This window comes from Papio anubis, unplaced genomic scaffold, assembly GCF_008728515.1.
Source record: "Papio anubis isolate 15944 unplaced genomic scaffold, Panubis1.0 scaffold1042, whole genome shotgun sequence".
Classification (NCBI taxonomy): Eukaryota; Metazoa; Chordata; class Mammalia; order Primates; family Cercopithecidae; genus Papio; species Papio anubis.
The window spans coordinates 1-27,433 of NW_022159544.1; the positions used below are offsets into that span (position 1 = coordinate 1).

The 27,433-nt window shown below is 34.4% G+C and overlaps 1 pseudogene; it reads right to left on the bottom strand.

Moving 5' to 3' along the window:
• Positions 1-693: 693 nt before the first annotated feature.
• Positions 694-12,058, bottom strand: LOC116268482 (annotated as a pseudogene).
• Positions 12,059-27,433: the final 15,375 nt, after the last annotated feature.

Genomic DNA, 27,433 nt, shown 5'->3' on the forward strand with positions numbered 1-27,433 from the left:
TGACAGTGTTTTCTAGATAACACATTGAACTAATTTGCTATTGCTTTTCAGACTTCAGAGGAAAAAACACGTACTTGTGCTGGGTATGCAAGTGAAGGCTGAATGGTGTGTGTGACTTCAGACTGCAAAACAATACAAGAGTTCCAGTTGGACTAATGAAAAAGTGCGATCTAGATTTTTTAAGTGTGCAATAAAGAAGACAGCAAGAGATGGGCATGATGTGAACTGCTGTTTTAAGTGCAGTCGCAGAGTGTGATAGGTGGGGTGTGCAAGGCAGCAGGCAGTGGGTTGGTGGTGGTGCTAGGATTGAGGAAGGACAGGTCACACTTCATCATGACCTGTCATCACTTTATGATTAAGATTAGTAATTTAATCCGTCAGAAAATACAGAATTACTGGTGATAGAAAAGCTATTATTTTTGGTGGCACTTGAAATAACCCTGCAGGAGAGGAAACAACAGGTGTAAAGTTGTAGAAATAGGAGACAGAGAGACAGCTCAGGAAGTTATTGTAAAGTTCTGTGAGATGTAGTAACACCTGAAATAAAAATTCTTGCTGATTCTGACCATAAAGAATGTGAGTGTATATCATAAAATGCCAATAATTATAGCGTACTCTTTTTCCCCTAGGACTGGTAAATAAATATAAAGAAGTTACATTTTGTTTTTCCTAAACAAATATTCAAAAAGCTTGTTTCATGATTAACTATTAACACTCTAATGTGCTGTTACTAATATATCCAGATTTGTTCACCCGAGTCTTACCTAGAAGGTCATTCTGGGGTATCCAGTTATAGAGCCGAGTATTGAGGCCTAAGGTATCTGGTTTTTTCCCATCAAATCTCCACAGAACCTGTTACAGTAAAGAAAATATCTTATTCCATGAGTGGAATTCAAAAGTTATATAATGTTAGAACTGTAAAAGGATAGGAACAAGATCAAGGGATGTTAGTAAATCAGAACTACTCAAAGACTGATGTAAAGAGAATACTCACATTTAATTTTCTCAACATTTATAATTAATTAGGCACATAAGGAAATCATGATTTTCCAAAATAATACCTTAGAAAAAATCAGATTATCAATTAAAAGTTCAAGTATTTAAAAAATTGTTACACTTTTTAGAAGAAACCTATGTGCGGCCAGCCATCATATGAAAAAAAAAAAAAAAGGTTAACATCACAGATCATTAGAGAAATCCGAATCAGAACCATGATGAGACAGCATCTCACACCAGTCAGAATATCATGCTGTGGGTGAGGTTGTACAGAAAAGGCTTGCTTATACTCTGTTGGTTGGAATGTAAGTTAGTTTATCCATTGTGGAAGACAGTGGCGATTCATCAAAAACCTAGAGGGGAAAATACCATGAAACCCAGCAACCCCATTACTGGGTATGTAATGAAAAGACCGTAAATTGTTCTTTTATAATGACCCTTGCACAGGTATATTAATTGTAGTACTATTTACAAGAGCAAGGACATGGAATCACCCTAAATGCCCATTGATTATGGGCTGAATAAAGAAAATATGGTACATATACACTACTGAATATTATGCAGCCATAAAAAAAAGAACAAAATTATGTATTTTGTAGGGATATAGAAGGAGCTGGAGACCATTATCCTTAGCAAACTAGCAATGGGATGGAAATAAAAATATGGCATATCCTCACTTATAAGTGGAAGGTGAAAGACGACAACATGTGGACATATAGACAGGAACAACATACACTGCTGTGTATTGGAGGCTGGAGGGTGGGAGGGGAACGAGGATCAGGAAAAATAATTAACTGATATTAGCCTGAATATCTGGGTGATGAAATGATCAGTACAATAAACCCCCATGACACAAGTTTACCTATGTAAAAGAACTGTACACGTGCCCTTGGACTTAAAATAAAAGCTAAAAATAAAAGTTAATTTAATTTTTAAAAATAAAAATATTCTAAGAAATGTATAAAAATTTTAACTATTCATTATAATTCTAGTGTAAAAACCCAACAATTTCATAATGACCTGCGTGCTTCTTTTCTTTTATGTATTTTATATTAGTTTTCATCTTCCAAATTTAATTTGAATGTATTCATTTCTTTTTGAGTAAGTTGACAAGTAGTTCATACGTACCTGCTTGTGTGTAGGTTATAATGTTAGAGCCCGTTGTCCCTTGATTGACAAAATAGCAAGTCCATAAATAAGCTACTTATAAGAAAGAGATTAATGCTGCAAGGGTAGTATGTGTAACTTCATTGGAATTATAAATTATCAAGCACTACTTCCAAAATAAATTTCAAGTGACCATTTTTGATACAAATTCAGAGTACTATCAGTATTTCTAACTTTGGATACTTTCTGGCATAGAAATGAGGAACCTGTTGGTATCATGAATAAAAATACAGCTGTTGAATAAACTCAAAATTGTATTTTGCTGAATTTGGTCAACTGATTATTACCACCGAGACAACGTACTACAAAGCTTTGACAACAGTGATTAATGTGTTCTGCTATAGCCAAGACATTTTATGTTTAAGTTACTAATTTTGAAACTGTGTGGGTACTTGGACAAGTTGTCTGTCAGCCTAGGCTGTTCTTTCTCTGAATAGTACCCTGAACATTACTCAGATATACCTCTTCAAAAATGTACAGGAAGTACAAGAGGCTGGATTACATGGCAAGCCTAAATTGCATGATGTATGTGAGACTTTTTGAAATACCTGCTATTGTTATTGTGCTAGTGAAGTTACCTATTAAAATGTAACTTTTTCTGATAACACTAGTAGTGTGTACAGTGTCCTCAGGAATTCTTAAACGAAAGGGTCAAATGACAGGGGGAGAATTTGATGGTATCTCTTACCTGACCCCAATATCATGGTAATACCAAAACTTCACCTACATTTCTTGAATAAATTTATTCCTGATTATGCTATTAATGCCAAATTTATTATCAATTAACAATACCCTCTGTATTATTTTAGCATTGTTCGTGTATATTTTTGATTTTGAACTAATATCTGAGATAATTAGTGCTTACTCAACAGCTAAATTTTTAGTCAGGATGTTTATTTTTTAATTTTTCATATCCATAAAGTTTATTTTTAAAATGTATAAAAGTAATTATATAGGAATATTTATTAATATACTTAAAAAGTTTTTTCCATAAGTTGAAGTAAAATACATTAGCAATATCTTCCAAACTCCATCTTTACAAAAATAAAACTTCTAGATCCTGAAATGTACTACAGTGGAGTCTATAGTTTACAATTTTTTTTTTTTTTTTGAGATGGAGTCTCACCCTGTTGACCAGGCTGGAGTGCAATGGTGCAATCTTGGCTCACTGTAACCTCTGCCTCCTGGCTTCAGGTGATTCTCTTGCCCTAACCTCCCAAGTAGCTGCGATCACAGGTGCATGCCAACATGCCTGGGTAATTTTTTGTATCTTTAGAAGAGATGGGGTTACACCATGTTGGCCAAATTGGTCTCGAACTCCTGACCTCGTGATCTGCCTACCTTGGTCTCCCAAAGTGCTGGGATTACTGGCGTGAGCTACTATGTCTGGCCTATAGTTTACACTTTTAATCACAGGATTGCAATTCATTTTCCTTATTCCCCTGCTCCCCACATGTGGCAGTTATTATTCCTAAATTAACGACATTCAATCGTGTTATACTACCACAGATCTTTAAATAGAGTATATACTGCATAATTACTAACAGAGGCAATCTTCTCCACTTGTTGTCAAGTATTTTATATAAGTATCTGACTTAAAGTGCAAATAGAAATATTACATTCCATAATTGTAAACATTCACCAAGAGCTTCCAGAGTACGATAATTAATAGAGATGGCCCAAGAGTCAGTCAAGTGTTCTTCACTCATTGGATACTGCTGAGATTAGGAAAACTGTTCTGAAGAAAATGATCATAAGTCTTACTTGCATTTCTACAAGGAAACAGTTCTGGATACATCTTTTTTTTATGAAAACACCTGAAAGTCATTCTAAAGACTATATTAAGCACCATTTTCACTTACCTGAAATATATTGAGTTAAATTCAGCAGTATGTATGAGTGTTAATATTAGAAATTAAAAATAACTCTGGGTCTCAAGTTGCCTTTGCTGGATACATATGGAGTAGTGAGTTTCCACTGATGCTAATAGAAACCACTCATGCATACCAAGGTTAGGAACTCCCCAGGGTCACATGCAACCTCTAAGTCTGAGGCACAACTATGACTTCTGTCGGTGGATGCTATACAAGCATATTTAAGGCTATATTCGGCTATAAAGAGTTCAATCTACTCTTTAATATTCTTTCCATGTAGATCACATACACAATTCAAAATTTTATGGGACAGGAGGTGAAAAGTCTCCAAACACTTTTTTAATACCTTTCTCCATACAATTTATTGTCTTCATATTTACATAGGGGAATGTTCATACTTAAAAACATTTTTTTTTTTTTAAATGCAACCACAATTTTCACTTATCACTGTTTCTCCAGGAATATCCTTGTTCTAATTTTTCAACTTTTGGCCAACTTTACATTTGTCAGAAGTTTCTATAATTGGATTACTTACAAACTTTAACAGCCTCTTTCAGTAGTTTTCCACACCAGTAAGGCACTTCATCTTACCTTTTGTGGGATTTGGGCAAGGGCTGATGCAATTACATTGGCCCTTTCTTCTTTCATGTTAGTGACCATTGACCCCAGAGAAAGGCACCACAACACCAGGTTTTCTCCCAGGCTCTGTACAAACTCTTCCATTTCCTGTGAAAAAATTTGTTTCATCACAAAAGAGTAACAGCACAGCAGGCACTGTGAAAAGTGGGATAAATTACTAAAGAGAAAAATCCAGTTATTTGAGCAATCATTGGAGTAAATAATATTTTCTAACTGACTCAATCACTCAGGGTTTTTGAAATTAGATACAAAATGTGAGATAGGTGGATGCTGCTAAGGATATGTGTGTAACTATGTGTGTGTATGTATTTGTGTGCATGTGTAAGGGAGAAAAGAAATTAGACTATTACATTGTAAGTCAGAGTAATGTCAAAAATATTACACACAGACTTTACTACTCTTATAGCCACTAAAATTACTAATATACGTTCTTGGAAAGTGGCACCACTTAGCTTTAATTCTATATTGTTTTCTACTAAATCACTTGTGTTGATTTCAGGCAGGTTTTCTGTAGGATTCTTTTATTAGGAATCCATTAGTGTTTACTTCCCTCACTATGAGCTCTGAGGATAAGCTGCTCACTGTTGGGATAACTTTACATCTACATTTATGTTTCTCTACAGTGCTTTTTACTTCACTTAAAGTTTGTCAGAGTTTTCTGGTAGTTTTTGAAAAACTAAACAAAAATAAAAGCTGATGGTTAAGAACCACTGACATACTGGAGTTTGGTATTGTAATTTGGAATTTCTGTGAATTAGTCCAGGAGTCTTATTTATAATACAGAATTGTACACTATACAGTTACATAGTTGAATGATCATATTTTCAGATTATTGTTTAGGTGGAGCACCTATTGACCTGAAATCACACTGTTAAACTAATGTGCTATTTATAACTGCATATGAGGAACTCTCATCATCACTTTGTTGTGTCTCAGAGGCAGCACTTGCATCAGAATAGAAGAGGCCACCAGACCTTTTTGCAGGGGAGATCTTGTCTCTCTTTTGAGTAGCTCACTCACACCACATTACACTCCTGGTGAAGATGTGCTTGGCTGCAATCGATTGCGAATTATTCTGACTTGTGTTCTCCAATGAATGCCAATATTTAAACTTAAATATTTTCAGATTTAATCATTGTGGTAAAACTTTTCCTTATGATTCTTAACAAAACAAAGAAAAAATGTCCAAATGTTAACTGTGCAGACCACATATTACGGAGCATTTTTAAAATATGATTTTTAATCTTAACATAAGAGTCATTGTACTGCTATTCCAGGTAATACTTGGGGCATGTAGGTATTGTGCATGACTGCTGTTGACTGTAGCCATATTTACTGTAACTGGTGTTCAGTGTTTCACCTCACTAGCTTGATGCCAAGAGCCCTGTTTATCCATGCAGTGTTGAAGGAATCTAACCTCTGTTTACAGATTCATCACTGATGTGGACTGGTTGTTTCTTCTTCTGTGATAACATCATAAAAATAATATAAGATTAATGTAAGAAATTTTATAAAAGCATGAAAAATTTTTTTAAATAAAATTTTTCTAAAATTTTTATGTTGTGATATTAGTTATGTAAAATATGTTTTTCATCATGGCTTTTGTCCTATTTATATAGCTCAATGTACACATGTGACACTTATTTAGAAAATGTTAATCTTATTGTGTATGCATTTTCCTCCTGCAAAAACTTGTCATCTTGTTACGTTTATCATTTTCTAACTCCCTTTGTTTGTATTACAGCTGACAGTGTAATTGAATATTTCATTGATAAAATTATTGTAATGCTATTGTATACACACAGTATAAGTTTTTAATCATTCCTTCATTTAAGATGTTGGACTACTTCCAATGCTAATTTCATGCATATTTTCCATAATGTCGAATAGGTGTACCTTAAGTAATTTTTTTCTCTGTATGATTTCACGTGAATATAGTATAAAACTTATAGCAATATTCATTTTTAAACACCTGATACATTTTGTCATGTCTTATCCTCTTATATAGAAATTGTCTGAGAATCTAATATTTAATTGGAATGAAAGCAACCTGGGTTAGCAATTATTTTACATAATAAACAAAGAACTGGTTTTGCAACCACTGACTTATAATTCAATCCTTTTCTGCAAATTAGTAACAACAGCTAATAGTGGTAATTATCACTATTGTACTACTAGTCTCCTTTTTTGCATGCTGCAAAGTCCTACTCTCTTCCTTCCTACTGACACTATCGGTTTCCACGCCAAAAGTGTGGTGGGGGAAATCTTTCAAGAGTTAGGGCAGGGTGGCATAGATTTTTCATTAGTCTTACCCCAGCTTTTGTCTCTTGAAGTTATCATATAGAAGCCCATGCAATTTGCATTCAATATAGATATTGAGTTTTAACAATGGAATAAAATCTCAGTTTTATGTGGACAAAAATTATCTTTTAAGAGATTACTTAATAATGTAATAAAGAATGCTTGCTTTGTACACAGGTTTTAAAAGTGTGATATTAATTTAAAATATATGAGTTTATTGTGTTCTTTCATAAAGAATATAATCTTATATGCCGACAGAATTTTTTTGGTATTGAAACTAAGAACACTATTCAGATACAAAATTAGATTGGTATAAATTATTTGGTCTTTATTATACATGCATTGTTCATTATCTCTGTGCTTCTCTGTCAGGCAGCTATGATGTTAAGACAAGTTGACACAGGGAGCTTTAATGAGTTACTTGTCATATGACAAAAATCATCTGCTTTCATAGGGTATGTTTATGCTGTAATATGTAAACCCCTGGGGTCTCAATGAAGAATGATTTAAATGCTTTAGTAAGATCAAGTGAAACTGAGTTTGTCTGCAAATATTACAGGAACACATTTATTTTGTTGAGGAAGTGTTTTAAGCTGTGATACTGGTGAAGATCCTCATTACCTATGAGAGAATTTTAGAATTTCAACTAGCTCATTGCTGTGGGAAGTCAGGGACCCCAGAGGGAGGGACTGACTGAAGCTGTGGCAGAAGAACATAAATTGTGAAGATTTCACGGACATTTTTTAGTTCCCCAAATTAATACTTTTATAATTTCTTACACCTGTCTTTACTGTAATCTCTGAACATAAACTGTGAAGATTTCATGGACACTGATCACTTCCCCAATGAATATCCTTGTGATTTCCTATGCCTGTCTTTACTTTCATTTCTTAATCCCATCATCTTCTTCCTAAGATGAGGAGGATGAATGTCGCCTCAGGACCCTGTGATTGTGTCAACTGCACAAATTGTGTGTAGAGCCTGTGTGTTTGAATGGTATGAAATCTGGGCATCTTAAAAAAAGAACAGGATAACAGCGATGTTCAGGGAACAAGAGAGGTAACTTTGAACTGGCCACCAGGGAGCCGGATGGAACAAAGCTATATTTCTCCTCTTTCATAAGCAAATAGGAGAAATATCACTGAATTCTTTTTCTGAGCAAGGAACATCCCTGAGAAAAGAATGCGCCCTGAAGGTAGGCCTATAGACAGTCCCTTTTTAAGGCATTCCGTCTTTTTTTCCCACCTAATAAACTGTGGTCAGACAGGTTATCTGCTCTCAAACGCTGTTTCCTGATAAGATGTTATCAATGACAATGCCCAAAACTTCATTAGCAATTTTAATTTTACCTCATTCTTGGTCCTGTGATCTAGCCCTGCCTCCATTTGCTTTGTGATATTTTATTACCTTGTGAAGTCTGTGATCTCTGTGACCCACATCCTATTTGGGCACTCCCTCCCCTTTTGAAAATCCCTAATAAAAACTTGCGGGAACATCACGGATCCTGATGGCATGTGATATCTCCCCCGGACACCCAGCTTTAAATTTCTCTCTCTTGTGCTCTTTCTCTTTATTTCTCAACCCAGCCGAGACACTTAGGAAATAGAAAAGAATCCACGTTAAACATCAGGAGCGGGTTCTCCTGATAGCTCATCTTACTGTCAAAACTGATAAACTGATATGTCTAGTTTTAATCAAGTCCACATGGTGTCTGTCAACTATGACTTTGCAAGATAATATAATTTTGATGTACTGAAAAATCTGGCTCTATTAAATGAAGAATGATATCTCAAGTGACCTGCACATGTTAAGTAATTAGTACTATTAGTAATAATAGCAAAATAACAATAATTGCAAAATAAATACTATCTCTGAGTAACTGACTACAGGTCAGAGACATTTGAAGTGTTTTCCTGTGTTAATATTTTTCCACACAACACAACATAAATTTGTCACTATTTTTTAAATGTAGGTATCATCATTTCCATCAACATACTCGTCCACTTCTCCATCATCTGTTACCTGAATCCATGCAAAATTTCCTGAATGGCTGGCTTTTTATTCTGACCCTCCTGCAATTTAATCATTGAATATCTTGAAAGCTCTTCTTAAAGAAGAGAATCTTTTCATATAGCTTTCTTTCTTAACTCTTTTTCACAGCTTTTCAATGTGCTTAAAAAATATTTCAACTCCTAATATGTATCTGGCTCTAATTTGCCTCTCAGCATCATCTGATTCTTAGTCTCTCCCTGCAAATAAAACCTGAGGACTTGAGAACTATCCTGATGACTTTACCTGTTTTCCTTCTTTTGTCTATCTCTCCCCATCATTCTTTTACTTATTCCTGTGTATTGTTCAGCTCTCATCTTAGTAATCAGTGACTCCAGGATACTTTCTATTATCTCCACTGATGCTTTCTTGTCATTGGGTTTTTCCTTGAGATAATAGTTTTTGTGTAATTTTTATTACTTGCACATATTCTATCTTTTCAAGTAGAATGTAAGGTATGTGGGGACAGAAACTGTGTCCATTATTTTCACTGAAAATTGTGCACTTACCTGTGTTTTGTGCTAATCCCTTTGTAAATATTATTTGAATGAATGATCAATACCTTCTTAGGTGTTAAATAATGAAGACTTTAATTCAACCAACTCTATTTTTGAAGTCTTCTTAGTATTCCCCTCTATTAGTAGTACTCATAAAACTCACATACGTGTGATGGTATCACTATGTACATGAGTTCTAATTAGTATCTGCTTTACCCCACCCACTTCCCATCTTTCTTTCAGTGTAAGTCAAACACTCTGAATGAAGACTGTAGAATCATTCTACTGAAAATTCAAAACCAACAGGCAAAACCAATAACAGGTACGTTTACCTTAGGTAGGGGTTTGGCAGGTTGCAGTGGAGTCCTCCAACAAAATCAACATTTGGTAAGAGTGGATGTGAAGCAGAAAATTCCAGGAGTTTCAGACCAGCCATATGTCAGCTTTCCCCATTGTCTCAGATAATCTGGTGGGTCTTCCTGACAAGGAAAAGAAAAGAAAAGGTGGATGACACAAGATAATTACATTAGGTTATTTTCTGAAAGGGGTTAGAAAAATGAAGGCAAAAATATAGGCAAAAGCGTCTGTGCTTTGAAAAATATATACATATGTTCATTTACAGACATAACTTAATTTATGTATTTTTGATTTTGCCCATGAATATTTTAAGAAAATAGTAGGAGAATTGTGAGGTTAAGCTACATCTCTAATGTCACATCAGTATACTCACAATCATAAATAATTATTAAAATAAGCCACAGAGAATTAAACACCAATTTCTTTTCTTTTTAAAGCTTCAATAGTAGCATATGGACATTTAAACAACTCTTTGAGCTCCATAGTCAATTAACTCTACTGTACCCATAAAAATAATTTTCTAAGAAATAGTCTAGTTTACACAACTCATTAAGCCAATCCTTTTATCTTTGGTTCTTCAAGTGAACTGTGGACTATGTGGAGACTATGGATGAAAACTTTGTACTCTTTTAGATTGAAGGTAAGATCTTAATAATATTATCTTTAAGTAAATATATTTGTAAATTATAGCTAGAAATTTTTGAGAAATTATTGAAATAAAGATTTGTACTCAACCTTAATCTGTCTTATATCTTTTAATAAAGAGACATAGTTTGAAAAGCAACTATGTAGACATAACAACCTTCACATTCCAATAAGATGATTGGTCTCTAAATGAATGGTTTCCAATTCTTTAATGAAAGAGTATAGAAACATTAGAAACTTCAAATTATCTTTAATGATTTTTGCATCAGAGATATAGACATTCTCTCTCTCTACTGTGAAGGAAAACTTCTGGTAACATGGGAATATCATTTGATTTCTAAATAAGAAAACCAAGCTTTACAGAAAAAATAATTTTGGCAGTTATATAGATAGTTGTAGAAAAATGTGTAACTACTCATTCTAAATCTATGCATTCAGTAAGATGTTATTTGATGGGTTTTACAGATTTTAAGATGTAAAACAATGTATACTAAAACAGATGAGTAATTACTTAAAGTCTTAGAGGCATTGATACATAGGTTTATGATTTCCTGGGGTTTTCTGTGTGAAACATGGCCACACAGTTTTAACTGACCCTGTAATTTAAGCTTTTCTATAATACTTGTGAGATTGATAGATCATCCTGTATTTTCATTTTATAAATTCACTTACCAAAACCCCACTACCCTGACTTTATGGCTTTATATAAGCTCTGTTTCAAAGAGACAAATAAGTTACAGATTGAAAAAAAATACTTACCTAGAACTTCACTATAAAATTGATCCCACTTCTTCATGTCATACATTTGGAAATAAAAGTCAAAAGAAAGCATATAGATCATATTTTTTACCCTCTCCATGAAAGTCATTTGATCACTTAATTCTGACATAACAACAGGTACGTAGGAGGGAGGGAAAAGAAATCCTCCACAATGCTTTTCAAAAATGTAGCCAGGAGTGAAGCGGAGACTGTACACAAAGGGTATGTTAAATAGCTCAGCCAGCAGCTCACTACAGGGAAAAATAGCATCTCCAAAAATGACATCAAATCTTGACTCTTGTAATTTCTTCATTAATTTCTTATTTGAAACCACATCTTTACAGAAATTTCTAATTATGTCACCAAACCTCCACATGATTTCTTGCATTTGTGAAAAATATAACCAAAATGTATCTTTTGGAAGTTCTATCCATCTCTTAACCTCTTGCATGGAGATATTCTCAAATTCAATTTTAGTTAAAGATGTAGGAAAGACTTCAATTTTAAGAGCGGATGAGTTGTTGGGATCAAAAAGAATGGAAGCTGAAGATGCCAGGACAGTCACCTCATGACCTCTCTGGACAAGTTCTTCCAGGATTGTCTTCATATTCATCCAATGGCTATATTCTGCCGCCCACACCAGCACCTTTCCACAACTCCCAGAGCTAGTAAAAGCTCCGGTTGTATTAGCAGAATTACTGAAGTCCATTTCTGAACATCCTGGTGCAATGCAATGCTTGTTTCCACTTGCTGTTCCTTTCTGTCATTTCTCATGGTTATATCAATGATAAATTAGCCAAGAAGTTAAAAATGTAACCATTATACTTCAAAGTACATACAATATCATTAAATCAACATTTCGAGCATGTGGATGGCAAGGAGACAAATGAAGGTAAATGACCTGTTTACAAAGATGTGATTAATTTCGCGTTTATGTTTATGAGTGCTACCCTTCAGCTAATATCAAGGATCTTGTATGGGCATGCCATCCGTCTTACGCAAGATATTTTAGAAGAGTGTCCAGAATTGTAGCAGTGAAAGGTCATGTTTCTACAGTTCATTTGACACAGAACTAAAGATAAAATGACGAAACATGGTCCATATATTTTTGTACCCTTTGTTGACATATAATTTAAATATCATACAATTTATCAATTATTGTGTAAAATTTAATGTTTCATAGTATATTCACAGAACTGTGCATCTACCACAACAATCTATTTGACAGCCCTTGAATCTCCTCAAAATAAGTCCTATAGCCTTTAGCCTTTTCCTCTTCACCTCTAGTTTCTGCATTTCCCCTGTGCTGGGTAATTACTAATTGAATTTCTCTCTCTATAGATTTACCTATTCTGGACAATTTTTAATACACGGAATCATACAATATGTGGTATTTCGTGACTGGTTTCTGTTATGTAGCATAATATTTTAAATGTTCATTTATGATATAGCATATACATGTTGATTCTCACAACCATCATGTAAGATATTGAGAGTGTGAAGATGTCACTATCTTTATAAACTTTGTTAAGGTAATCAAAGATAAAGAGAGAAAAAGAGAAAAGTAAATCAAGCTTGTAGTACATTCAGCATTAATCATTAGGTTTGCTTGTTCTCTGACTCACTTCCTCATAGTTATTTGGCTATTGTCGTGGAATTATGCAGACTTTGTTACGAGATTGTAGTTCCTCTTAACTCTTCTATAGATAATAACTTAAGCATTATGAAATGATGAACTTTCCTTCTGAGGTATTCCTTCAGGTCCAGCACACTGATAAAACTACTGACTCAGCAGGTCTGAAGGACCTCACTGATGCCAGCTGATCTGAGGGACTTCACTGATGCCAGCTGATCTAGAGGACCCCACAAGGAACTGACTCAGCAAATAATGTTGTTTCTTGCTCTGATAACTTTGTCCCTATTACCCTAACCAATCAATTACCCCAATTTTTCAGTCCATCACCATCTATGATCTCCTTAAAACCTCCAGCCCAGAGCTCCTTAAGGAGCTGGATTTGAGATTCTCTTCTCCTCTCCTTGCTCAGTGTCCTGCAAATATTAAACTCCTTCTTTGCTGCCAAACCTGATGTTTCAGTGTAATCGGACTATTATTGGACAGTAAACATATGAACCTGTTGGTTCTATAATAAAACTTCCACGGATAAAGTAACTGCAAATATAATAAAACTAGAAAGATAACTATAATTAGAAGTGGAACTTAATGATGTAACAGAATTGATGAAATTGCATGATAAAACAAATAAGTTAGGAGTTACTTCTTAGGGAAGAGCAAAGAAACTTGTTTCTTGAGATGGAATCTACTCCTGGTGATAGCCACGTTATGCTAACATTGTTGAATGACAAGCAGGAGATTTAGAAGTATTAGTCATTGAGAGACTTACTTTATAAAGCAGCATTAGAGTTTGAGACGGAGTCTAATTCCAGTTGCTGAAAGCAAGATCCTGCAATGGTGTAAAATCAGCTCATCTGACAACGTCTACATGCTTGGTTCAAAAAAATCTGTGCCTCTGTGACCCAAGTAGCTGGGATTACATGTATGTTGCTACAATGCCATGTGTAATGTCTGTATTTTTAATAGGGAAGGGATTGTCACCACGCCATGCCACACTGCTAGCAAGCTCACTCACCATAAAAGGTTATCCAACCATCAACATTGATGCAAAACTGCTCCATCAAAAAAAGTGTGCAGCTCACTGAAGATTCTAGATGACCATTAACACTCTTTGAGACAGGGATTAAGGATCAGATATTTCATAATTCCCAAGGTATGTACTGTTATAGACTTAATATTATCGCAGTACTTTGAATACACTACAGCATTGTGTCAGAGTACTCAGACTCTTTTCTATAGCCTTATAAACCTATTTGAGAGCAAGGATTGTGTGACTCACTTCAGTTGCAATATTTGTTTTGCTTTGTAGTATTCTAGACCTAATCTGACAACAGATTCTCAGAAGTATGTCCTTGTATATAGTGAATAACACTTAATATGAGATAAACTGCAAAAATAAAATATATATTGTTGTTGAAGGGGTTAACGAATATTATACAATCACCCCTTAACTGTTCCTCTTATGTGAGGGCCATGCACATTACTACTATGCTATATACAAAAGTCAGATCATGCTTGGCCACATTACAGTATGACTGTATCACTTCTACCACAAACACCGATTGTTTTTAAAGTTTCTAATTCACACCAAAAGCTACAAGACAGGTTTTACACAACATACGCACACTTTCTGTCATTCCACACAAAGCTCAAAATTACAATGGTGGTTTTGTGAGAAACAAATATTTTACATCACTTTACCTATGTGGACCCTCACTAATTAGCTGATAATACATATGAATAGCTGATAATATAAAGACTATTTTGAATATGAATCACTAATTTGAACAATACATGGATGGTTTATGAAAGTTAACCATGAATGCAAAGTAAACACAAGTACTTAAGCTATATGAAATTCAGATATAGAAGATATACTTAATGAGGCATGGTAAGCATATGATAGTAAATGATGAAAGACTTTGATTGGACACTAGGCTAGTAGTGTGGCCAATGAATGGGACTATATTCCAATAAAGAACAGAAAGATTTAATAGTGTCATGGACTATATGGATGAGCATCCTCCATATGCTGTAATTAGATCACAGAGATCAAGTTGTATTACTATCATCCTTGCTAGAGCTTCTGGCCCGGCAGTTTTACTTCTATTTGAATGTAGAGAAGGGTGCAGCTTCCTGTTGTCCCAGGAAACACCCAGATGGCATGGCACACAACCTCACCCATTCTTCTGCTGTTAGCCAGATGGGCAATGCTTGCTAGAGCTTCCAGCCAAGTGGCCTCCTTTTTGTGTGAACTCAGCTGGAGGGCTCAGATTCCTATTGTACCAGGAAACACCTGAACAGCAGAGCATGCTCCACCTGAACCTGTCACTGGTAACCAGGCAGGTAATACCTAATAGAGCTTCTAGCCCAGTAATCTTGCTTAGTGTGAGTTCAGGTAAAGTGTGCAGCCTCCTGTTACCCCAGGAAGCACTCGTATGGCAGGATGTGTGACATTCCACCCACCACTGCCACTTGTCACTAGGCGGTGCAGGCTCCTATTGCCCTAGTAATACATCGACAGCATGGCAAATAACTTCACTTGTCCCCACCTTCCATAGCCAGATGGACCACATCTGCAAGAGATTCCAACCCACCTAGCATTCCCACTTTCATCTGAGCTTCAGGAAGCGCAAAGACAGCAGATAAGGACTGATAGGCCAAAGGTATGGTTTTGTGTGCCATTTATTGCCTCTTCCTGAGGAGGACAGATGGTCAGAACAATTAACAAAAGACACACAGTCATGGAGAAAGTAATCAGAAGGGACTCCTCTAAGACCTAGGAGTGGACTAGAATCAAAGATAGTCAAATGAATTCATCTTATTTCATAATTAAAGCCCTAACAGCATCAAGAAAGGAGAAAGAAAAAACAACTTCTGAAATTGAGGCAGTAATTAATAGCCTACCAACCAAAAAAAGTCCAGGACCAGATGGATTCACAGCTGAATTCTACCAGAGGTACAAAAAGGAGATGGTAATATTCCTTCTGAAACTATTCCAAATGTAGAAAAAGAAGGAATCCTCGCTAACTCATTTTATGAGGCTAGCATCATCCTGACACCAAAACCTGGCAGAACCACAACAAAAAAAAGAAATTTCAGGTGAATATCTCTGATGAAGATCGATGTGAAAATCCTAAATAAAACGCTGGCAACACAAATCCAGCAGTACATCAAAAAGCTTATCCACCACAAGCAAATTGGCTTCATACTTGGGATGCAAGGCTGGTTCAACATACGAAAATCAAAAAACATAATCCATAACGTAAATAGAACCAATGGAAAAAAAAATTATCTCAGTAAATGCAGAAAAGGCTATTGACAAAATTAAACACCAGTTCATGCTAACAACTCTCAATCAACTAGGTATTGATGGAACATATCTCAAAATAATAAGAGCTACTTATGACAAACCCACAGCCCATATCATATTTAATGGGCAAAAGTTGGAAGCATTCCCTTTCAACATCGGTGAAAGAGAAGGATGCCTTCTCTCACTACTTCTATTCAAAACAGTATTTGTTAGTTCTGTACAGGGAAATCAGGCAAGATAAAGAAATAAATGTTACTGAAATAGAAAAGAGGAAGTCAAATTGTCTCCCTGCAGATGACATGATTATATGTTAAGAAAAACCCCTGTCTCAGCCCCCAAATCTGCTTCAGCTGATAAGCAACTTCTGCAGTCTCAGGACAAAAAGTCAATGTGCAAAAATCACAAACATTCCTATACACCAAGAATAATAATAATAATTAAAACTAGAGACCTGAAATCATGAGAGAACTCCCATTCACACTGATACAAAGAGAATAAAATATCTATGATCATTAACTTACTTAGGAGTTCTCTTCAAGGAGAACTACAAACTACTGCTTAAGAAAATAAGACAGGACACAAATAAATGGAAAGCATTCCATGCTCTTGGATAGAAAGAGTCAGTATCATGAAAATGGCCATACTGCCCAAAGTAATTTATAAATTCAATGCTATTAACATCAAGCTATCTTTGACTTTCTTCCCAGAATTGGAAAAAGCAAAAACTACTTAAACTTAATATTATGGAACCACAAGAAAAAGCCTGCAGAACCAAGACAAACCTAAGCAAAAGGAACAAAGCTGGAGGCATCATGGTACCTTACTTAAAACCATATTGCAATTGTACAGTAACCAAAACAGCATGGTAGTGGTACCAAAACAGATATATAGACCAATGGAACAGAACAGAGGTCTCATAAATAACACCACACATATACAACCATCTGATCTTTGACAAACCTGACAAAAACAAGCAATGGGGAAAACGTTCCCTATTTCATAAATGGTGCTGGGAAAACTGGCTAGCCATATGCAGAAAACTGAAACTGGAACCCTTTTGTACATCTTATACAAAATTAACTCAAGATGGACTACAGACTTAAACGTAAGACCTAAAATCATAAAAATCCTAGAAGAAAACCTAGGCAATACTATTTAGGACACAGGTGTGGGAAAGGCTTCATGACTAAAACAGCAAAAGCAATAGTAACAAAAGCCAAAATAGACAAATGGGATCTAATTAAACTAAAGAGCTTGTGCATAGCAAAAGTAAGTATCATCAGAGTGAACAGGCAACCTACAGAATGGGAAAAATTTTTGTAATCTATCCTCCTGACAAAGGGCTAATATTCAGAATCTACAAAGAACTTAAACAAATTTACCAGGAAAAAAACCAAACAACCCTATCAAAAAGTGGGTGAAGGATATGAACAGACCCTTCTCTAAAGAAAACATGTATACAACTAACAAAAATATGAAACAAAGCTCATTATCACTTGTCATTAGAGAAATGCAATTCAAAACCACAATGAAATACCATCTCACACCAGTTAAAATGCTGATCATTAAAAAGTCATGAAACAACTGATGTTGGAAAGGATGTGGAGAAATAGGAATGCTTTTACACTGTTGGTGGGAGTGTAAATTTGTTCAACCTTTGTGGAAGACAGTGTGGTGATTGCTCAAGGATCTAGAACTAGAAATACCCTTTGACCCAGCAATCCCATTACTGGGCATATACCCAAAGGATTGTACATCATTCTGTAAGATACATGCATACATTTGTTTATTGTGGCACTGTTCACAAGTAGAAAGACTTGGAACAAACCCAAATTCCATCAGTGATAGACTGGATTAAGAAAATGTTGTACATATATACTATGGTATCACTACACACATAAAAAGGATGAGTACAGGGTCCTTGCAGGACACATGGATGAAGCTGGAAACCATCATTCTAGCAAACTATCACAATAATAGAAAACCTAACACTGCATGTTCTCACTCATAAGTGGGAGTTGAACAATGAGAACACATGGACACAGTGAGGGGAACATCACAAAATGAGGCCTGTCATGAGGTGGAGGGCTAGGGAAAGAATAGCATTAGCAGAAATATCTACTATAGGTGACAGGTTGATGGGTGCAGCAAACAACCATGGCACATGGTATACCTATATGTAGCAACTGCACGTTTTGCACATGTATCCCAGAACTTAAAGTATATTAAACATAATACAATAAAGAAATATCTTTGCAATTATTTATCACTTTATAACAAACTACCCTCAATTGTCGGTATTTTGAAAACAGCAAGCATTTTATTACAACTCCCATAGCATGAGTGTTGGGTAGCCTCAGTCAGGTTGGTCATACACAGTGTTTCTCAGGCCATTACTTTCATATGGATGTAATCATCTGAAGGTCATTCATTCACATACATGGTGGTTGATGTCAAAAGACTTGAATTCCTGTGAGACCGAATAATCATGACTTCTTAGTCTCCTCTTTGCATCTCTCCTTGAAATTGTCCTTTATCAACAGGACTTTGTGTGTGACACTGAACTCCAAGGTGTATACAGGGAGAAAAAGAGAAAGAGGGAGAAGGAGAAAGAAAGAGAGGAAAAAGTATAAGTAGAAGACAGAGACAGACAGACAGAGACAGAGAGACAGAGATAATGTACTGCCTTTTCTAAAACAGTCTTCAAAATTATGCTGTCACTTTCACTATAATTTATTTGCTGAGCAAGCCAGAAGTCTTGCCACATTTCAAGGGGAGGGACCATGGTTTAATAAGAATGTCCAATTATTTGCAGTGATGTCTCAAAATTCCACAAATTTAAGCTATTTATTTGGTCAACAGAAGACTAAGCAACTATGAAATTCATTACATATGGACATTAAAAACACAAAAAATCCTAAAAATTGTGTGAATTTATATTTTTACAACTACTGAATCATTCATTAAGCATTTTAAAATATTTACTCATGGATTTTTATATATGAAATAGGTGTCCTAAAAACTAGACTCAAATAAATTAAATGACATAGTATACTGAGGTGATCATAAGTGACTCAACTTTTTCCAACTTATTCTGCTCCAGACACATATACATGCATTAAAAAATGATGTCAAAAAGCATATATAGCCTAGTATAAAATGAAGGAAGAATGTCCACCAATTGTTAAAATTGGAGGGAATTCTATGAATAGATGCTTGTGAAAACTATGAAAAAGTGACTTTTGGGAGGAAACCAAATGAGACATAGTACCTTGAAGTAAGGAACAAAAATTTACAGAGTGCAGTGACTTTCGTTAAAAAATAAAATAAAATATGTGTGTAACTGGAGGTCTCCCTAGACTGCAGCAGAGGCAATTTTAAATATTGTGAAGGGATTCTCTTACAATAGAGAATACTGTAGGGATATTGCAGAAATCAACACATGTTGAAGATTTCCTGAAGAAAACCGTATGAGGAAATAACCAGTGATACGCAGTTGGAAGATTTTCACCCAACGATTGTAGATAGAGGACACAATCAGAATGAGGCTTTGATTTTATATATATATATATATAAAATCAAATATATATACAAATATATATATTTATATATACAAATATATATGCACAAATATATATATATATTTTATTTTTATATATACAAATATATACATATATATTTTTTAAGATAAGGTGTTATTCCATTGTCCAGGCTGAATGAAATGCAGTGGTGTGTTCAGGGCTCACTGCAGCCTCAACCTACCAAGCTCAAGTGACTCTCACTCTGCTGTCCAGCCTGGAGTGCAGTGGTGTGATCACAGCTCACTTCAGCCTCAACCTCTGAAACTCAAATGATGCTTTCACCTCAGTCCCCCAAGTGGCTGGGACCACAGGTGCATGAGACCACACCCAACTAGTATTTTAATTTTTTGTAGTGATGAGTTCTCATTATGTTATCCAGGCTGATCTCAAACTCCTGGGGTCAATCCTCCCATTTCAACATCCCAAAGTGTTGGGATTACAGATGTGAACCACCATGCCTGGACAAAATGAGATTTTTAAATAAGCATGATTCAAATGTTCAGAGATGTAAGCATCACTAATATAAAACAAGAATGGGATGAAGTGAGAAGGATGAATTTAAAAAATCAGAATTTCTGAAATCAGAAATGTGCTCCCTAATTATATATGAAATGATGGTTGATTACACAAAATAAAATGAAACTAAATGCTTGACTGACAGAGCCCCCAAGAGGCATCACCTAATGCTCTAGAAATTGTCAGTAAACAGATTAAAACCTAAAAGCATTGCTTGTTAACACCTTACATTAGAAATTTCCTGATTACCTGTATTTTTCCAAAGCTCTCTTGTTTCTAGTTGTTTTCTTGGTCTTAACTAGTCATTATATGCTTTGTTCAAACATTTATAACCTGATTCAGTGTGTTTGTCTCAAGTTTTTTCCATTCTGTGTTAACTCTTGCAACCTGCATGTCCTCATTATGATGGATTAATCCAACAGCAAAGTTCACCTTATCTGACTGAAGATTATTCATTAACTTTTACTTGTTTATCTGACCTTTATCAATCTTATTTTAGACAATCACTCTGAGCCACTGTCATGATGAGTCAGGATTCTAGATCTCTTATGAAGAACAAATTCATCCTTAAATAAAGTCTCTATACCAAAGACGAATCGATAGAAAAATGTCACTTGACAAAATCAATACAGTACATGAATGAAATTCTCACTGGATCATAAACCCAAAAAGTGATTAATCAGACTAATAATTAGGAACTTGCAATGAAATCAATGAGACATCTTGATATGCTTTGAATTGGTGACGGTTAATATCCATTATAGGTAAAGCACCAAATACCTGGCTACTCCAGTGTTGATTTGTTGGGACTATGAATAGAGTGGTGATGGGCTAAGGGTATGCATGGGTCCAGCACAACAAAACTTCCTCTAACCAAGTCTGAGTTAGCTACTACTGAAATAAAAAATCCAACTTGCTAGTATGTCAATTCTTATTATACATTTGGACATTAGGGAAGTGACCACCAGGGGGGTGGTGAACCCAGGGGCCAACTCTACGTCATCTTTCTCAGAACCTTTCCATGTCCCCACTTTCAATAATGTTATTTTCAAAGGAAAGCCATGCCTCCTACTCAACCAAATTTTTCCAAGATTCAATGTCAGAACGAACACAACTTTCAGAATGATAGCGAATGAAAAATTTGAAAATTTATGCTTTAGAAGTTTTCAATTTATTGTCCCCTGGGTGCTAATATAACTTTATGATACTGAATCAGAATCCTGTAAACATTCCTCCTTTGCCAGCTAGTTGAATGTTAAGCTTCATCAATAGAGAACACTGGAGCGGTTGTGAGGTGTTAGATGCTGGAAGACACATCCCTTCTAAGACCCTACTCTTTACTGTTATTCAGTAATTTTTACAATTATTATTGGGTTTTAAGAATTTGTATGTTAAAGAATATATTTAAGTCTATTAAAGAATATACTTAAAGAATATAAGAAAGAAACTTCTAATTAGCACATTTGTTTTATCTTTTAAGAAACATTGCCTTCTGCATAGATATTAATTCAGAAAACTACGTAAACCATTTGTCCTTGACATAGATAGAATCAGCTTCATATGTTACTTTCAGCATTAAAATCAAAATTATGTTATTTTTGTCTTCAACTTCTGTGGTGTTTGATATTCCAGTCTTTAAGCAGCATATTCAAAATTTTATAGAAAAAGATTATCACGAGGATGAAGAATGTTATTTCAATTCAGCGATTCCTGATGACTAGAGTTTCTGTGTTTAAATTTTGTTAACTCCTGAGATATTTAAAAGCTTTTAGAATCAATCTCAAAGAAATAGACACATGCAAAATATTGAAATTTTTGGAATTTCATATACTATGTGATTTTATGAGTCTCTATCAAGTAAACCTTCATATTCACATACATTCCTAACTATATGTGTACATATTATTTTATGTGAAAAGTTGTCTCAATATGAAAACAAATGAAAGTATTCTTTGATAACTCATGAATAGACAAATATTTCTGTATCTGGCTATATGGTCTATGAATTAGAAAGAAGATCTATTTTGGCAAGTTCCTTGATGCATTTTCAGAAGTTGTTTCATTAAAAAAATATAAATAGACTAAAATTTAGTTTGTGTAGTACACGTTGAGTAACATTATTTCCCCAGGCTAATATTTATCTATAAGGTTTCCCCTTTTATAAAGAAGACATTTCTATAATAGCACTAATACATTACACTTTTTTTCTTGTATTTTGCTATTTTTTTTTCTAGTGACATGACGATATATTCAAAGTTTAATAAAGTAAAATACTTAGTGTATATTTCTTTTCTAGAATTCATTTTATTACCAATTATTGCTACAACATTTTCTCCTAGAGAAGAGTACTGTAAAAATCTATTTCATGTGTCAGAAATAATCATTATGCCTCTCTTTCTTTCAACTGTTTTAGACACAACTCTTGTCAGACAGAAGAACTGCTCTTAAGTTGGTTCTCTTCTTCTCTGTTATTTGTTTTGCAAACCTTGTTCTCAGTCCAAAGGCTGTAATGAGCAATATTTGAATGTAGGTATTGGAGAGCTTTTTGCCATTTACTACGTTTTCTCCAGCATAGACTTTAAAAATTGTTGCATGTGATATTTGGCTCTTTATTCCACCTACAATTTAGTTTTTGATATGTTATGAGAAGAGAATAACTAAAATAATTATATACATTTCTGGTTTGTATATCCTCAGTATTCCATGTATTAAAGTAGTAGGAAATATCATACTTGACAAGGTGAGGGCAAGAAATGTGAGATCTTATTGCAGGAGAGAAATCATGTAACATTATAATCCAGAGGGACTGGACTAAACTTGCTGGACCATATCTATAATTCCTAACTAAAAGGAATTAGCCTCTCCTTTTCTTTTGTGTATTACTATCCAATTTCAAATTGTCAGTACTAAAGCAAAAATAGTAACTCAAGCATATTCAAGGTCTCATATGGAAAATATCTTCAGTCTTTCTAACCAAAGATTTTACCAGGTTGCATAGTTTTACGTAGAAAGCCAGTTATGACCATCTAGAGTTTTGAAATATAGAAAATTTTCATGAGAAAATATTTTGTATTTCATGAACGATATTAATTGGAAACACCCATTTAACACAAAAACTTGCCTAAACAGTATGCTAAGAGAGTTGGCCAAGTTTACTCCAGCTTGTATGTGTGCTATGTAATGGATTTGTCCTGGAAGGTGACCCTGGCCTTGATGCTGAGGCTTTGCTCAGTAAAATGTGATCCTGTCAAACTGTAAAATTACCCAGTCTAACTCAGGTTGTCTAATTATCAATCATTTTACACTTAATTTTTATGTAATTTTCTATTTCCATATAGCCCACTACTCTCTTTTTGGTTCCCTTATTTTTATTTCCTCATACTCCCATTTTATTCGTAAACAGATTTTCTTTAAAAGTCTCAGTTAACCTTTGTCTTAGTTGGAGTTGAACTCAGTTCATACTGCGGTCTCTAACCCCTACTTCAGTAGTCAAAATAAAATTTGTCTTGCAATTTTTAACAAGGATCTTGCTCAATTTTTCTTTTTTTTGACAGGCACATACATTGCATATAATTGCATTTGTTTATATAGAAGAGGGTTCTTTACTTACGCAACAAACATGCACATCCTGCACATATACTTCTGAACTTGAAATAAAACAATAAAAATACAATAAATAAATATATTTATTATACATTATAAAAAGTATAATATTTAAAATATATGAATTTATTATACATTCTATAAATATATAAATAAAACAAAAGATTTCTTAAAATGCTAAATATAGTTAGTTTTTCTAGCCTTCTCAAGTAAACAGACTGAATTTCTAGTGAATCTCATTTTATTTTCAGTTTAAAAATATACATAGATAAGCATTAAAAGTGAATTATGACAGGTTTTCTGAAATTAACTTTGTACATTGCTTAATGTTTAACAAAGACTAAACATTTCAAACAAATCAAGAAGGCACAGGTCTTGTAAAATGCAGTAAAGAATTTAGTCCATACCTTGATACATAGTGGTGGCATTAAATGGCATGATTTTCTGCATCATGCCTGCCTGCCTTAGATCTCAAACAGATCTACTCTCTTTTCTTCCTATCTTGCCTTAACAAACAGTTGGTAATCAAGCAACATATTATGACAAAGAGAGTAACAATTGCCATGTAGGCCAGCACATCCATAGAGCAGTACTGCAACCAGGTGAGGTTGTGGGTAGGTGGCAGCAGGTACTTGGCTCCATTGCGGTGCATGACAAACTCAGTCCTGGAGAGTTTTTGGTCCAAGGGCTTCAGAGACTGATCATAATAAATGATTGATAACTACATCACATTCTTTTTACAGTTAATGGAAAATCAAATAGACATCAACTTATATAATGAACCAGAAAAGATAAATATGTGAAATTTTTGTGTAGATGTTAAAAATGAGTGCCCCATAAAAGTGGATGAAAAATAAAATATTTTATTTCATGGTGGTTATAGAGATTTTGGTTTATGGACTAGAATTTATTTCATCCATAAGATTTCAAGATGAGAAGGGATAATTTAAGAGAGAACAATTATTTGTAGCCTAGAAATTGAAAACAGGTATGTTCAAAGGGTTAAAAAAAATCATTTGAGAGTACAGAAATTGAATTATCTAGTTAAAAACATTTAATGGACCTGAAGTACAAGTTTCAAAATAATATCAAAGTCTAGAGATGACAGACAAATCTGACGACGTCAGGTTCATGTCAGGGAAAAACTCGTAAGAAGTTGGCACTGACCAAGAGTTGATATTAACATTACATCAGTGGATTCATGGTTAAAAGTTTGAAAGTGGATGGTCTTAGTTTGAATCCTAACCTGCTATCTACTGGTCCTTTTTAAAAAAAATGTTATCTGTTCCAAGTTTTTTTATTGTTAAATTGAATGAATAAGAATTGTATCTTTCTTGCCTGATTATCGTGAGTCGTCATGTAATGATTCTCAGAATACTTGGTAGAATTATTCTCATCATAAAGTGATTGTCAATAAATGTTCACTCTTATTACTCTTTTTCTTGTATTGGGATTTTAGAGTCTAAGTGGCTTTCAATATTTTACTTTGAGGTGCTGTGGTTCCGTTTATTTCTAGTGTTGAAATAATTATGGACTAATAGACAAAGAGTAAGGATGCATGTAAGTACATCGCTTACCAAGTCAAAACCAAAAAGTGCTAAAGCATGGCACTGTAGCAATAGCAATGGAAGTAACTTCTCTCCTTGTTATTTAAAAACACAGTGGGGGGAACTGTGTTTTTCAGAAGAGGGCACTAATTCTGATACATTTTTTTCATACAATTGGGTTATATAATACAAAGAACCAATACAATGTGTGTCACACACATTCAGTATGTATCAACTAATTAAAAATTATCTTCATTTTTCAATACCTGTGCTATGTTTATTAAAAATTATTGCTATTACTAATATAATAGTAATAGCATAACTGAAATTAATGTGCTGAAATAATTTTTAAATCACATATTTCTGGTTTCATACAATTTGGCTGTTAAACAGAAATATTCCAACTTATCTCTTTCAAGCCAACTATTTTTTGATTTCATATTTCTTCCAAATATAAGCAAATCAACCACCACTGTGAGAACAAAGAAATGGCTACATTTATACTAATATCTCCTTTTTTCAATCATTTTTAAAAGGCAAATTTGAAAGCTCTACTTGTTTACAAGTTATCAATGATGGGATCAAAATGTAGTGTAAAAATCTGTAAAACATTAAATATAATGGGAATTACAGATTGATTATGTCAAGCTGATTTCTGAAAATAAATCATCTTAGGAAAGCTTTAAAAACAAAAGAAATGAATAACTAATATGAGATCATGAATATGTTTATTTGCTTTATTATGATAACTTTTTAAATATGTATTTTAATTCCATAATATCATTTTGTATACCTTCAATATACACAGAAAAATATTTTAAAATGAGCATTTGATGAGTTCTCATGCTGAAAGACAACATAAGTGAGTTGAAAATTAGTCAGTACTGTAATAGTATTTATGGCTTTCTGCTTCAACTTTGTCCTCAATCTTCCTTATAATCCTTCTGTTATCATTTTTTAGCAATTCCTCTTATTTTGCTTTTTGGCTATTTTAGAACTTATGCACTATCCTAAAACCTCTGACAAATGTTTTCACTAAACCAACCAAACAAACAAAAAATATTGTGATACAATAATGTATTGATCATGGCCTTTAGGTGTTGCAAAAACTATATGTACTCAGCACTGTGTTCATGTTCAGAGTCACTGCAGCTCCTTTGGCCTTCATGTGAGAAAGTATGGATACACGCTATGAAGTTAAAAAAATTACATTTGTGTGGGGTCATTAGTGACTGCTTTTAATGCATTGAGCAAATCTGTAATTTACATTGTTTTTGAGTCCAATCTAACAGCTTCCCTTTAGCCTTCATGTGAGCAAAATTATCAGGTTGATCTGCAATAAAGGAAGGCCCACCGTAGGGATTCCATGGTAGATTCTCTCATACATTCCACTGGATCCATCATGAGTTATAAATGCTTTAGTTTGTGGATGACCTAAGATTAGATGATTTTTTGAAAAAGTATGCATTATAAGTCTTAGAACTAAAATGAGCAATGTACAATATGAGTCAATGAAACAGGCATTGTTCTCTAGATCCCAAATTATTGTAACAGTAAAACTGCATTAAAATCGGTTTCAGATCACAAAGGAAGAAGCACCAAGTCCTCTGGGGGAGTAAGTAAAGGCTACACATTAAGACATGGTATGTGACTTGAGACTTGAAGAATTAATACAAGATTGTCACATGCACAAATAGAGAACACTGTGTATAAAGATAATTGTGTATCACCCATTTCTCATTACCACCCTCCCCCAAAAATGAAGCAGCATGCATGCCAGAACTTGTTCTCCTAGAGAAATGATGAAGTCACTGAGTTTGATAGGGCACAGTATCTACTGCAGCAGGGAGTGGGGTGGTGGTGGTCCTTGGATAGAGGAAGGACAGGCCACACTCCATCATGAAATGTATTACCACCACTCCATGATAAAGATAGGGGATTTACTCTCATAGAAAA